The sequence below is a fragment of the Apus apus genome, chromosome 8, assembly GCF_020740795.1.
Source record: "Apus apus isolate bApuApu2 chromosome 8, bApuApu2.pri.cur, whole genome shotgun sequence".
Lineage (NCBI taxonomy): Eukaryota > Metazoa > Chordata > Aves > Apodiformes > Apodidae > Apus > Apus apus.
The window spans coordinates 19,888,860-19,901,806 of NC_067289.1; the positions used below are offsets into that span (position 1 = coordinate 19,888,860).

The window sequence follows — 12,947 nt, forward strand, 5'->3', positions numbered from 1 at the left end:
TCGAGGTAGTCTAAGCAGAACATTAATTTTTTACAGCTAAGGATCTTAAACATCACAGTTTAATTTTTAGAGCCTGGAATAACTGTTTTGCTAGCAAGTAATATTTAATAGTACAGTAATACTTAAGGATGCAATGCTGCTGAAGGTTTGCTTGTCTGGAGCATTTTATCCATTTCTGGTTGTCCTCTGCCTGGAGAGCTTTTAGAAAATGTTAGTTGTCTGTGCTGTAAGTTTATGGGATAACATTCTCCTGGAGACTTTAGCTTGAGTATGGTTCCAACCTAAAGGCTTTTCAACTCAAACTTCACCCCATACCTTTTTTAGTATCTGAGTAGTTTTGCTCAGGGTCCTCTTGGGTGGGATTAGGACTCTTAGTGGTCTTGGAGTCACACTCTGCTATGAGTGTTTCTTTTTTCTTTTGAAATTACTGCGTCTGCTGTTATCAAGAAAACACGACTTTTATCATGTTTACATTGTGATCATAAATATTATTCAATGAATTGTGATCTTAAACTTGCATGTGATAAATGATTTATTGTCAGTTTAACTTCTAATGCTGTGTGAGAGCTTCTGAATTACGACCAAATATTTAGCAATCAGTACAATCCTACTTGAAAACAAACCAGATCTGATTATGCTTCATAGAGCAATTTCTGTGAGACCAATGTGAATTTTTCAGCCCAAGACTTTGGTGTTCTCTGAGCCGACATTCCTGTTAGTGGTGATTATTTTTTTTTTTTCTTCAGGTGTAGCAAAAAAAAAAGATCTGTGGTGCTTTTTGCAGAGATGAAATGGAAAAGCAAATCTTGTTTTTACAGATGAACCAACCATTATTTTGTTCATGCATTACTTGGATTTCAGTTTCTCTGCTGGTGACATTTGTTGGTTGGATGGTCTTTGAAATCGAGGGATTAAGAGGGAATAAGTGGTAGCGAGCAGATCAAATATCTCAGTGGTAACATTTGTGTTTATGCAAATGGAGGGAGAAGCAGACCAGAAATTGTGCTGTGCTCATAGGACAGACTAAAAATAAGGCCTTATTCATGCATTGAGCTCTCTGAAGATTCAAATGCATGCATTGCTTTAAGTTCAAGAGAGAGACATTTCTATTTAATGTCGGTTTATACTGTATTCTGTACGCATGCATTTCATTGCCTTAGTAGCAGTCTTTGCTATAGTCATACAGAGAGAAGATAACATCAAATACTATTAACAGGTTGTCTAGTGGGGAAGACAGCAGTAAACAATACTTCCTAAAAGCAGATCATTTTTCCCTTCCTGATGGGCCACATTCAATTTATGAAATGCACATCAGTACTTTTTATGAGCACATAACTTATTTTTGTTTGTTTGTTTTTCCCCTGCTTATACGTGATTTAATACCAAAACAAGCAAAAACCCTAGACAGTCATTCAAAAAGATATCCTACTTATTTGCTTAAAAATACATTTTTAATTGTTTTTAAACAAATTGCATTGACTGAAAAAGTCCCAATCTAATAGTAGTAAGGATTTCAGTTGCAAGTCATGGAAGAGAAGAATCTATAATGGAAATTGCTGCCCAAAAGCTTGAAAGGGTTGCAAACAAAACTCATTTTAAGAGATTAAATCAGTCTGTTATGGATAGTGATATTTCTTTAATTTCGAGAAGTACAATACAAACTTCTCCCTGTATTTCTTTCAGTTACCAGAATGAAAAATGTTGTGGAAAAAAACCCACCACCCGTGAAGTGTGTAAGAAAGACATGGTGGTGATCAAGGAGCACTCCCTAGTGGCAGGTGAATCCAGCGTGGTCGTCTTGTGTGCCCTGTCCTCTGACTTCACCAATTATAATTAATTACCTCAGAGAAAAAATGTAACATTTTTACAGAATCTTACTAAATTTACCATTTCTCATGGTGTCCTGTGCCAAAACAAGTGCAAAATGTTTACATGTGGCGTCATCACATGTATTGGTGGTAGAGCGATATGATTCCTGCTCTGTAATTAATTTTTATATGGGGAAGTAATCTATTTTTGTATATGGCTTTTAAATGCATAGCTATTTTAAGCTACAGAGGGGAAGATTTCTGTTCACAGTGCACAAATCCTTGTGGAGTGTGAGCGTTTTAGTAACGCTACAGTCGCTAAGGTTGCCTTCAGCGTCATGTAAATTTTTGCAGAGTTTCCTGTTCTAGTCCTCTCCCTGAGGCTGGTAAATCTCTTTAGCCCTTCCTCTTCTCCCCAACTCTTTTGTAGCTTGTAGGTTTGCAGTTTGGTTCTTTTCAGAGTCTCTGAAATATATCTAAATAGGCATCTTGTAAGAAAGAAAAATAAAAGACTAACCTTGTAACACAAAGCACTCCACAGCATACATAACCTTTTTCTCTTTTTCATGGTGTCCAGTGACAGGACAAGGCACAATGAGCATGAGATGGAGCCTAGGAGGCTCAAGTTAAGCATAAAGAAAAACTTACTGTGAGTAACAGGGCACTGACATAGGCTGCCCAGAGGGGTTTGTTGAGTCTCCTCTCTGGAGACATTCAAAACCTGCCTGGACACTTTCCTGTGTGATGTGCTGTAGGGCATCCTGCCCTAGCAGGAGGTTGGACTAGGTGATCTTCAGAGGTCACTTCCAAGCCTAATGACTCTATAACTATGAAAGGTTGAAGAGTGGATATAGCAGGGGAAATTCTACCTTGAGATTGCAAGTGAGCACCCTGTGATGTGCTTCATTTTATCACATGGATTGGTAGGAATATAGTTAAATGTGAAGATTTTTTTTTCCTACGCGTTACAATTTCTGTTCACATTACTAACAACAAAAAACAAAGTTAACATATACCCACTATGTAATGTTTAAGTCCTTGTAGCACATGTAATATATTTCGCTCTTATTTATTAATCTGAAACATGATAAAAGTGCTTCCAGGATAAATACAGTTTAGGGGATTCTCTAATGGTCACGTTACGTGATGCAAGTGACTGCAGGAGTAGCTGCATCCAGTTGAAAAACTACTTTTGTTGCTTAGTCAGTCTTAAAAGACCTGTTTAGTTGGGCTGTGCATGGAATTCTTGCTGTGCCCATCTTGGCCCTCTCCCTCCCAGGGTAAACTAGTTAACTGCAAACAGGTTTCCTGTTGCTGCTGCAGAGAGGTTAATGCAGTGATGAATTTCTAGTGCTCTGTGTATGTTATGTTTTTGTGTATGCTCTGTGGGGAATTGTGGAGAGGAAGGGAATTCCTCTTAAAGTGTATTTGTTTAGGGAGTGGTGGTACACCACTCTGCTGTAGGGTCTCGTGATTCCTTCTCCTGTTTGACATCACTTTTGAAGTAATGTCATTTATTTACTTTAAGTGGAATTTAGGTGAATGAAAAATAATTAATGCAAATGTAAAATGCATGAAGGTCAAAGCATCTGGATGTTGAAACTTAGTGCTCCCCCTTATTTGTTCAACCAGCAGGGTCAGCATCCCGTTTCAATAACCTGTTCCATTATCATTCATCTTGGAGTTAAGATTTTATATGTGTTTCAGACTTTGCTTCTGATTTTTTTCTTAATTAGATTTTGGGGGTGCAGTTGATATATACAGTTAGGTTCACGGAAATGATCAAGGCAGTATGTAATAACCTAGCAGAGAATTAAAATTCCATTAATACAGGGTCAGAACCTTTTCACCTGTGAACTACTGTCAGTAAGTGATGTTACAGGGGAGGACCAGGACACTTTTCAAGACCCCAGGGTGGTGGTACTGGAGTGTTTTTTCTAGGAAATGTGATGAATAAAATGACTTCAATTATAAGGAAGCTGGTGATCTCAGTATTCCGAGTGATGCTTTGCAGCATTGACCTCTCACACCTCAGGTCATATTATTTTGATCTATTCATTCTGAAAAGGAGGCTCATTAATGTGTAAGTATTAATTAAATAATAATTAAACAAATGCTGCAGTTTCCAGATATGTGAAGAGTGTAGTGCCATCAGTGTTCATGGCATTCCCCTTTCTCTCTTTCCATGGTTCTCTCCATAGGTTTTAAGGCTCTGTCCAGTCAGCTGCCAGGAAGGAAGGAGCAGATACTGGTTTACTTGAATCTCTTGGGAATTTCAGTAAGGAAAAATACTCCTTGCCAAACTGTTCTATAGTTTCTCAATCAAAACACGGAGAAAACATTCTCAAGTCTTTTCCAACTTAGTAACAGACTAAATAGCAGAGGGTTTCTTAGAGATCAGTCATTTTTTAAGATGTTGTAAAGTCTTCAATGCTATATGCTGTTTAAGGCATGTATTGCCTTCCTTGGTTTTAGTCCTTGTTTTAAGGAGGTCTTTGGGAAGCTTCCGTGTTAACTTGTAAGACATTTTGTGAGGCTTTATGGCTGGAGTTTATTCTTTGGAGAACAGTGTTGCCTTTTCCTGATCCTCTTCCATTTGGAGCAGGGTTATCTTTTTTAATGTGAGGTGTGTCCTGCTTCAAACAGCATTTTTTTTTTTTTTAATTTGGATTCTTTTCTTGCAGTGCTCAGACAGTGCTCCTGTGCTCTTGCCTTCAAACCTTTCTCTCTAATCCCTTAGTTTATGTAAGATTACTCCCTAATGATTTAACCTGTGATGAATATTGGTGGAAGGAACTGCTATGTTATATAAATGTAGGATCAGTAATTGTTCTGGTCACAGGTGCATAATGTGCTGAAATCCTAGGAAGTGTTTAAGTTTTGAAGTCTCTTGTGGAAATTTACTCCAGGAAGGTATCTTAAGGATTCCTTCATAGAATGTGTTCTTTTTCATTTGTTGGTGTTAAATTTGAATCCAAAATGGTAAATTTTGAAAACATCAGCTGGTTTGATTGTGGCCTTGTGTTTCCTGTTTTTATCTTACTATTTACTCATTTTAGTTGTATACTTGATCTAACACTAAAATAAGCTACCACGTCAATACTTTGCCTTTTGTAAACTTTAATCTGGATTTTCATAAAGTTCCCTTTTGTCAATATAAGCAGCCAAAAGAACAGAAATTCCATTAAAACCAATGCTGTGTTCTGTGCTAGGGTTTTGTTTTCAAATAGAAGAGAGCTGATACTTTGCCTGTAATTTTGAAAACATATTCCATGTAAATAATCAAAAGATGCCCCTTAATTTTTGTTTATTTTCTTATCTAAATGTATATTGTAATTGGTAGGAAAGTGAATGTTATTTTAATGCTTTCAGTAAAAGACTGGTAGAAAAATAGCTGTTATCCTTTTTTCATCCTTTAAGATAAATATTGATAGAAACTATCATAATATGGTTTGTGTTACAGGTGGTGTAATACCAAGGGCTGTACTGCTGCCACATCTCAATTTTGTGGGGTTTCAGAGAGTGGTTCTGGTAAGGACACTCAATGATTTATATATTTATTTGTCATAAAAGTCGACTGAGAGTTTGGTACCATTTAGTATTAGTAATGTCAATTACATGCATTTACAGTATTTCAGTATTTGTTAGGTTTTGGGTTCTACAGTCCACTGAATCTTTACGTTAAGTGTTCTTTCATTCAATGGTCTTTAACAGCTCCTTTTGGAGCTGTTACTGTGTCATGTAAATCCATATTAATTTTATTGAGAGTTGTTATGATATAACACAGCAATTCACAGCATGGAAGTACTAACAAATAGACCTTTTGTCAAAACACCTTGTAAAAACTATTGTCTATGGGAAGTGTGGAGTCACTATTGCCTTAGTGTGTACCAGCTTTTACAAAAGGGGGGAAAGTTACTGTGTTTTGATATGTTTTTTTCAAGTACTAAGGCCTTGGTTTCCTAAAGGAAAATACGAATATGTGGTTCAGAGGGCAAATATCCAAACCGTGTGCTTTTACTAGTCTGTTCTTCTTAAATATAATGCACACTCACAATTTTGCAATTGTTTTCTTTAAATGTATATAACTGCAATCACTCTATCATTTCTTTTGATTTTGCATACTTTCCTTGAACATATTTTCCTATCTCTTCTCCATGGCTAGAGTTACAAAGGAGATGAGATTACCTTACTTTTTCTAATAAAGGGAAAATTAATTCTGAACCAGTCTACCAACAGTCATGATTGTGTTGTGCAAGAGCACAATTGAGTGTTTGTTCTTTCATGAGTAGATAACTGATACCCCATTAGTTTTTTGTTTGTTTGGTTTGTTTGTTTTGTTTTTAATATCACACTCCTTTAATGTTTTTGGCAAGCTCTATTTGTGTACTGTCTTGAGTCTATAGAGGGCACTCAAAGGCAGAGGGAGTTTGTTTTAAGTAGACCTCCACAAGGTAGTGAAGGGTATTGCTGACTGCTCTTTATGACCTTGCTCTAGGAGGGAGCTGTTGTACTGGCTCTGCTCCAATAAATCACTTAAGCAATTGAAGTCAATGGGACAGGAATACATTTAAATATTCTTCTGGATTGATCCATATCTGTGAATACATTCACAAGCACTATTTTTTTTGTTTTCTGCAAACAAGATGGGGTACACAAGAAAGTCTTAATGGGATTCTCTGGTGAACCTAAGAAACTATTAGTAGGTCTTTTTGTGTTGGAGATGTAGAGGCTTGCTTGGGAAGGCTCTGGCAGCTGATAACTTAGGGAAGGATGCTATTTGAAGATACAAGTGAATTGGTGTAAAAAAGGAAGCCATTTTCCCTGCTGTTGTTGCATTAGATTGGTCTATCTAAAATATTTGGGCATGGTGCTGTTCACACTGTATGGTTTCCAGCCCTATAGGTAGATAATATCTTGAGTACTAACAAACAATGCATGTCGACTTGGAGTTCCTAATCTTGCAGTGGAAAAAATTAGGCTTTCCGATTTATATGAGAGAAGTGGCATTGTGAAGTTTTGAGTAGTATCAATCAAGAATATTAAACAGCAATTCTGCAAAGTAAAGACATCACAGCTTTATAAATATTGTAAGAAAAGAAAGATGATGGGAGCTCTTTGGAGTCTGAGAAATACGGAGAATTTTTCAAAATGTTGTAAGCAATTTGTGCAGAGCTTATTAAAGTGTAATGGGATCTGGAGAAGTCATGGACTACTTCCTCTCTGTCATCTCTTTATTTTCAAATAATGCTTCTATTACTGGAAATGAGTGAGCAGAATTTTTTCATGCTTGGAACTTGTTATTCCAGTGTTTGAGATAAGGTAAAGATAGCCTAACATGGTGGGTTTATTTTTTTGAAGAGCTGTCCTATCTGATTAGTTTAAATCTGAACTAGCAGAAGTAGTTGCTGTGATTGCTTAATTCTGTACAAGGTAACACAGAGGTCATTTGTGGGACAATTTCAGTGCAGCTGCCTCTACAATAGTAGCCTGCAGTTATAAGCCATGGTGTATTTCCATCTCTGCTGATGTTTTAACTTGACTAAGCAAAACTGTTTTCTCTACATAAAAGCATGAACCTATGATCATATTTCCAACTGCACCAATAGAGGAGACTGTTTAATTAAAATTTTCACCTTCTAATGGAGTGGGGATCCTTATTGGACAGATGATGATTATCAAGCTTTAATTTAAGAGTTTACTTCAAAGGGGATTAATTAAAAAAAATATATCTAAAAACAGATGTCTGTTGTTGTCCTAAGCAGTCAGAAAGAAGTGATGTCCTGGGTTTGAACTTTTTGTCTTAATTGGATCTTTGGTAACTTTCCATCCATTTGGTAAGAGTCTCTTCAACAGATTCTCCTGCTTCTTCTGTACAAAGCCAACAGTTTTAACTTTTAGGGTTTTATGTGTGTGTATAGGCACTCATGCAAGCATTTGCATACAGCTTTGAAGAATGCATCCCTCACAAAACAAAAACTTCTTTATATCCTAGATGCTCTACAGAAAAGGAAAAAGGGTTCTTTTAAACCATCTTCTAATATTTTGTTGAAACTCATTGCTTATCCCTCTACAGGATGGTTCAGGTTCCTTTACTCATCAGACCTTCTGTACCAAATTAGCAAGAAGAACATTTGCTAGGTTTCTTAGATCTTTTAAGAACAGCAATGGATTTGCTTCTACAGATAAAGGTGACTTTAGAATGTGTAGGAGCTGTCTGGGGCTGTGTTGTGGCAGGCATGTTTGTAGGATCTCTTGGAATTTTTCCTTCACGATAGTATAAATATACCTTTAGACATAAACACCAACCAAGTATCAGAACTTGACATTCATTCAAAGTTGCCCTTAATCTAGATAATTTGAGTTCGGTGAAATACTCCTTTTTAAACAAACAAGGATGAAGCTTGTATTTATTTTTTCAGGGCATTTTGTACAAGAAAAAAAATCTGCTTTTGATGATTCAGATATTGGAACAGCTCCCAGAAAAAAAAAAAAAAAAGGATACATTGCAGGGTATAGCAAATCTGGTCAAGGATGATGACTATTGCATGTCTTTTCTATGTATTATAGGCACATCACCTCAACATATATGCTATTCTTCATATTCTGAACAAAGACCCTTGATACAGCTTCATTTAGAGAAAAAAATAAGATGCTAAAGGTAGGAAGGGGGACTGAATTTGTGGCTAGACGACCTTTGGAGGTATGAGTTAGTTTTCCATTAAGTGTATATACTTGAAGGGAAAAATTGATACTATTTCATATGAAATTTAGGTATAGTTAATATACATGGAAACATTCTCTGCTAAAATACATAGTGTAAGGCCTAGCTAGTGTTGCTTTCACTCATGACAGTTTACACAGAGGAGGATGAAGAGGTGCAGAGACTGGATGTCTGCAATGAAGATGGTTATTGTAGCAGAACCTGAACATTCTATTGAATTGAGGAAAGAGATATTTGCAGGCTTGGAAAACAGTCTGGCCCTTGTCGCAGCATTCTTGGGTGTAGGATGTTTTTGTCAGAGCTGTCTGTGATCTGGTGAGAGTCTCGTGTCTGTAGCTGAGTGTCCTGTCCCATGGTGGCAGCTGGATACGGGCTACCCAAGTTACTTCATGTCCTCTCCCCTCCTTTGGTTGTTGCCTTCCAGGCTGCATGTGTCAAAGGCAACGACAGCCCTGAGAGAGAGATGAGAAGGGTGGACCAGGGTTATCTAGTCTCTTGTTTCAGTAGAGTTAAAGCAGTAGTCTGCCCTTACAACCCACGCTAACAGCCCTTACCCCGCCTTTGGACTGCCCTTCCCAGAGATGTCTCCAGCACACGCACCTGCTTGTCCAGCATCAATGGCTGGTGCAGCATCTCTGAGATGTTGCTTAGGTTTGCTGTCCCATTACTTCTCTATTAATTGTATAATAGATTGCATCAATATTGCAGATCAGTGTACAGTGCAGAGAAAGAAGAAATGAGAAAGCTACTTTGGTCTCACATTTTTTTATTGTTTTAGGTTGTAAATAGAAAATAGGACAAGTGCGTTGGTCGTGCGGTGTCACAGCCAAACAAATGAATCACTGTGCTCTCTGTGGCTGCCATCAGTCATGTTCATGGGTGGCAGTGTCCTGTCTCCTTAGGAGGGCAAAGATCATGGATATTAAACTCTTACTGTAATACTGGACTTAAATTCAACAGAGAAGGCCTGCTTTGACTCTTTGAATAGCAAAAATTATGTTTGTCAGACGTTTGTTTCTTAATTTAGTTCCTGGATTTCAAGAGATGCATCAGCTTGGTCTTAGGAAGTACCCAGAGCAGGGAGGTACTTCACATCCTGTTCTTCACTAGAGGCCAGTTCCAATAAGTCTTCTAAGTGATTTAGGTGCTTCTGGAAAATTTACCTTCCTAAATTCAAAGTCCATCTGAAGGTAAACCTTGAGGTGCTAAAATAAGAAGTGGTAAAGTAAGTAAGTGGTTTCTGATTCACTTCAATGGTGTCCTTTTTCTAAAGTAAATTTGTAAGAATTAAATTCATTTTAATTAGTACATCTCCCTTTTCTGAGCAATGTTCTGGTTTAATTATTTCTTCCTGGTAATTAGTCTTAAATTAAAAAAAACAAAACAAAACAAAACAACACACAAAAGACTTAGGTAAATATGGTTTCAAACTGCCATTTTGCACTTCTTCTTGTTTGCATTGATAGGCGATTCCTGTCATTTAAGTTCAGACACTGCAGTTTCGTTATTCCTGAACAGTAGAGTGCTGCAGTTCTGAGACAGCTTTTAAAGACTCAGAGCTGTGGTTTGCACCTTTTAATACTGTTATTGCCTTTGGTTTCATCAGACTTTTATTTGGGAATGAAAGAGAATGGTGTTGTAGGTGTTATCTGTGGAGTGGTTATGAGAAGAGGATGTCTTGTTTTGCAGATTAGCAATCTAGCAAGGCAGGAGTACTGGAGGAGCGTGGGAGGAGACAAATCTCATATAGATTCACAAGTTGTTTGTGGGTTTTTTTCACATTTTATGGCCAATTGCAGAAGCATATTTATTATTTTTGGTTTTGCAAAACGTGAATGAAAAAAAAAGTTCCTGAACTCATAATGATTATTCATCTGCATATTCACACTGCTCCAGTGAACAGGGCTGGATGTGAAAATGCTGGGGTAAAGGAAACAGGTGGGTTTTTAATCTGAGGATAAACTTTCTTAAGCCTTTTTAAAGACTCTACATTCATGCATAATGCTGCCGTCAGTGATGAGTTACCCTTCTTTGAATCTTTTAGGTGAATGTCTTGGGGCTAGAAAGAACTTGTCAATTTACATTTAATCTATTCCAGGCTTTAGGATATGTTTCATGGCTTTAGAGAACTTTGAGCACTAAATATGATGAATGTTGGCATGTATTTTCAATACCAAGTTCCACTGTCCAACTGCAGTTGGAATCGCGATGTGGTTAAGATCTGAGTTAAGAGATAAAAACATGTATAAAGCACAGTTTATTTGTACTATTAACATTCATAAGACCAAATTTGCTCATTTGCCAGGTCATTGCCAGATTGCCATAAATCCACAACTCCTGAGTGATACTGGCCTTGTCCCAAGTACTCAGAAGCCATTATAACAAAAAAAAATCCCACAGTAACTGACCAACCCCCTTAGTATCATTGATTCATTGTTTTCTCTCTCTCTAGGCTATTGTTTGCTTTTACTTTATCCAAAGTAAAAATAAAATATCTGACCTCCTCTTCAGTAAGTAGCAGGTTGTAATGTAGCTGCTCTTGCTTAGTGGTCACTAAAGCTGGAGATCATAACTTTCCTTGTTAACAGTTTATCTTTTCCTGACTTGAAATTGTAGTAAATTGTAATTGAAGGGTTTTCTCTGTGTTTTGTGAGGTTGTTAGGCTTTGGTTTTTTTCTTTTTCTTTCCACTCCATTATGGTGTTTTCTCACAGGGGTTTTACATTACCCTTCAGTATTCAGAAACAGTGGAGTTGAGCTGTTGGTATTCAACAAAACATCTGCCTCAGGAAACAATTGGCAGCTTTCATACAGTTACAAAGGAATTTCAGAAAAATTAGTCGTTATCCCCAATCTAGATGTTGCCAGGGTACGTAGTTCCTAAACTTCCTTTCTCATGGGAAAGGCATATAAGACTAGGCTTAAAAATGGGAAAGCAAGCCGGATTTATTTGTGTTTAGATAGATCAAACCCTCTTCACCTGCTCGTTACTGTTTTGGTTCCCCCCCCCAGTCAAATAGTATGTTTTATCGCCAAAACTGTGGAGGATAACATGCTATGCCTGATAATCCAAGATCTTTAGAAATCTGTAGAAAGATTTTTAGAAAATAACGTAGGAGTTAGGGAAGATGCTCAGTGTTGTAAATTCTTTATTCCACCTGTGTTCATAGAGCATCCTTTCTCCTGGGTCCTTCCACTGCAGAAAATGCTTCACTTGCTTCATTTATGTGGTTCGTATTATTTATAGGATAGTTCTGTCGACTTCTATGTTGAAAATAAAACCTGCAATTGATATTAGCTTTGTAGGTGCATAAAAAGCTGAGCTGAGAGCTTTCAGGCTCGTACACCAAGGGCAAGGCAAACAAGTGGACCCTTTATTGGAAAAGGTCATGTTCGTGTAATTGTCTGTGTCCAGACTGATGTAAGTGTATTTGGTTTTAGTTTGTCTTCAGTTCTTGACTTGGAAAGAAATAACAGACCCCAAAGACCTGAAGGAATTTAGGGTAATTACCTGAGTAATAATAGCAAACTTAATACCAGTCCAAAACCATGAGGCAGTGGTGGCCTCTAAGGGCAGTTTCAAAACTCAGACTCTAGCAAAATTCACTGCTGATGAGCTGAATGCTTTTGGATCGCCTAGGCAAGGGCTGCTGGGGTCCCTAAAGGGGCAGCCTCACAAGTACCAGGGCACACCACAGGGGAAGTTTTGGGCTGTCTTTTTAGAGATGTGCACTATGGAGTGGACTTCAGCAAGGAGGTGCCCAACATTCTGCTAACGTGAGCTGTAGATGTCAGCACGGTGCACGGAAATGCTGGTCAGCTCTGGCAGGTCTGCTGCTGTCCAGGTATCTGCACTAACTCAAATGCTGCTGTGCTTTGTTACTCTGGGTAGGTTTAACTCCAAATCACCTCATTTGTTGTTGTTATGGCAGCAGTAAAAAACTTCCTAATCAAGAATGAGGGAATCTGCTGTGGTAAGTACACTGAAGTGAGTCAAACAAAGTCCTTTCTCCCACAGGCACTTCAGGATGTGACTCAGGGCATAAGGCTAAAGAAACAAGGACAAATAAAATGAACAGGGTTTAGCTGGAATAGAAGTCACTGTTGTTGAAGATGAATTGAATTTTTTTTGAGCACCAGAGTTTATTTGTGCAAAATGTTAGCAACTCCTGTTGTAATGGAAAAGCAGTGAAAGAAGAACATAGGAAGAGAAATGACTGCAGGAAGTGCAGCTAAAGTCAGCAGTCTTGAAAGGTGTTGGGGAGATGAATTCAAGAGTGCAGAGTACGTGTAGGCAGTGCTTGTTGAAAAGGTGAAAACCAGGGCAAATGCATGACCACAGGCTCAAGATCGTGTATCAGATCAAGAGATGAAAGCCAGAAGATGGATCACCAGCTTGGAAAAGATAGCAAGTGC

General features: G+C 37.8%; 1 protein-coding gene across 4 annotated transcripts in view; it reads left to right on the plus strand.

The window, feature by feature from the left end:
• Nucleotides 1-12,947, plus strand: part of TBL1XR1 (TBL1X/Y related 1) — a 114,496-nt gene that overhangs the window by 69,984 nt on the left and 31,565 nt on the right. For 2 of the 4 annotated variants that reach the window (XM_051626290.1, XM_051626294.1), the window contains exon 3: nucleotides 5,272-5,339. The exons of 1 other annotated variant lie outside the window; for it this stretch is intronic. The gene's annotated coding sequence lies outside the window, so the exon portion shown is untranslated. Of the gene's footprint in view, nucleotides 1-1,713; nucleotides 1,779-5,271; nucleotides 5,340-12,947 lie in introns of those variants that run through there. One more of the 4 variants, XM_051626293.1, reaches the window with a different exon arrangement.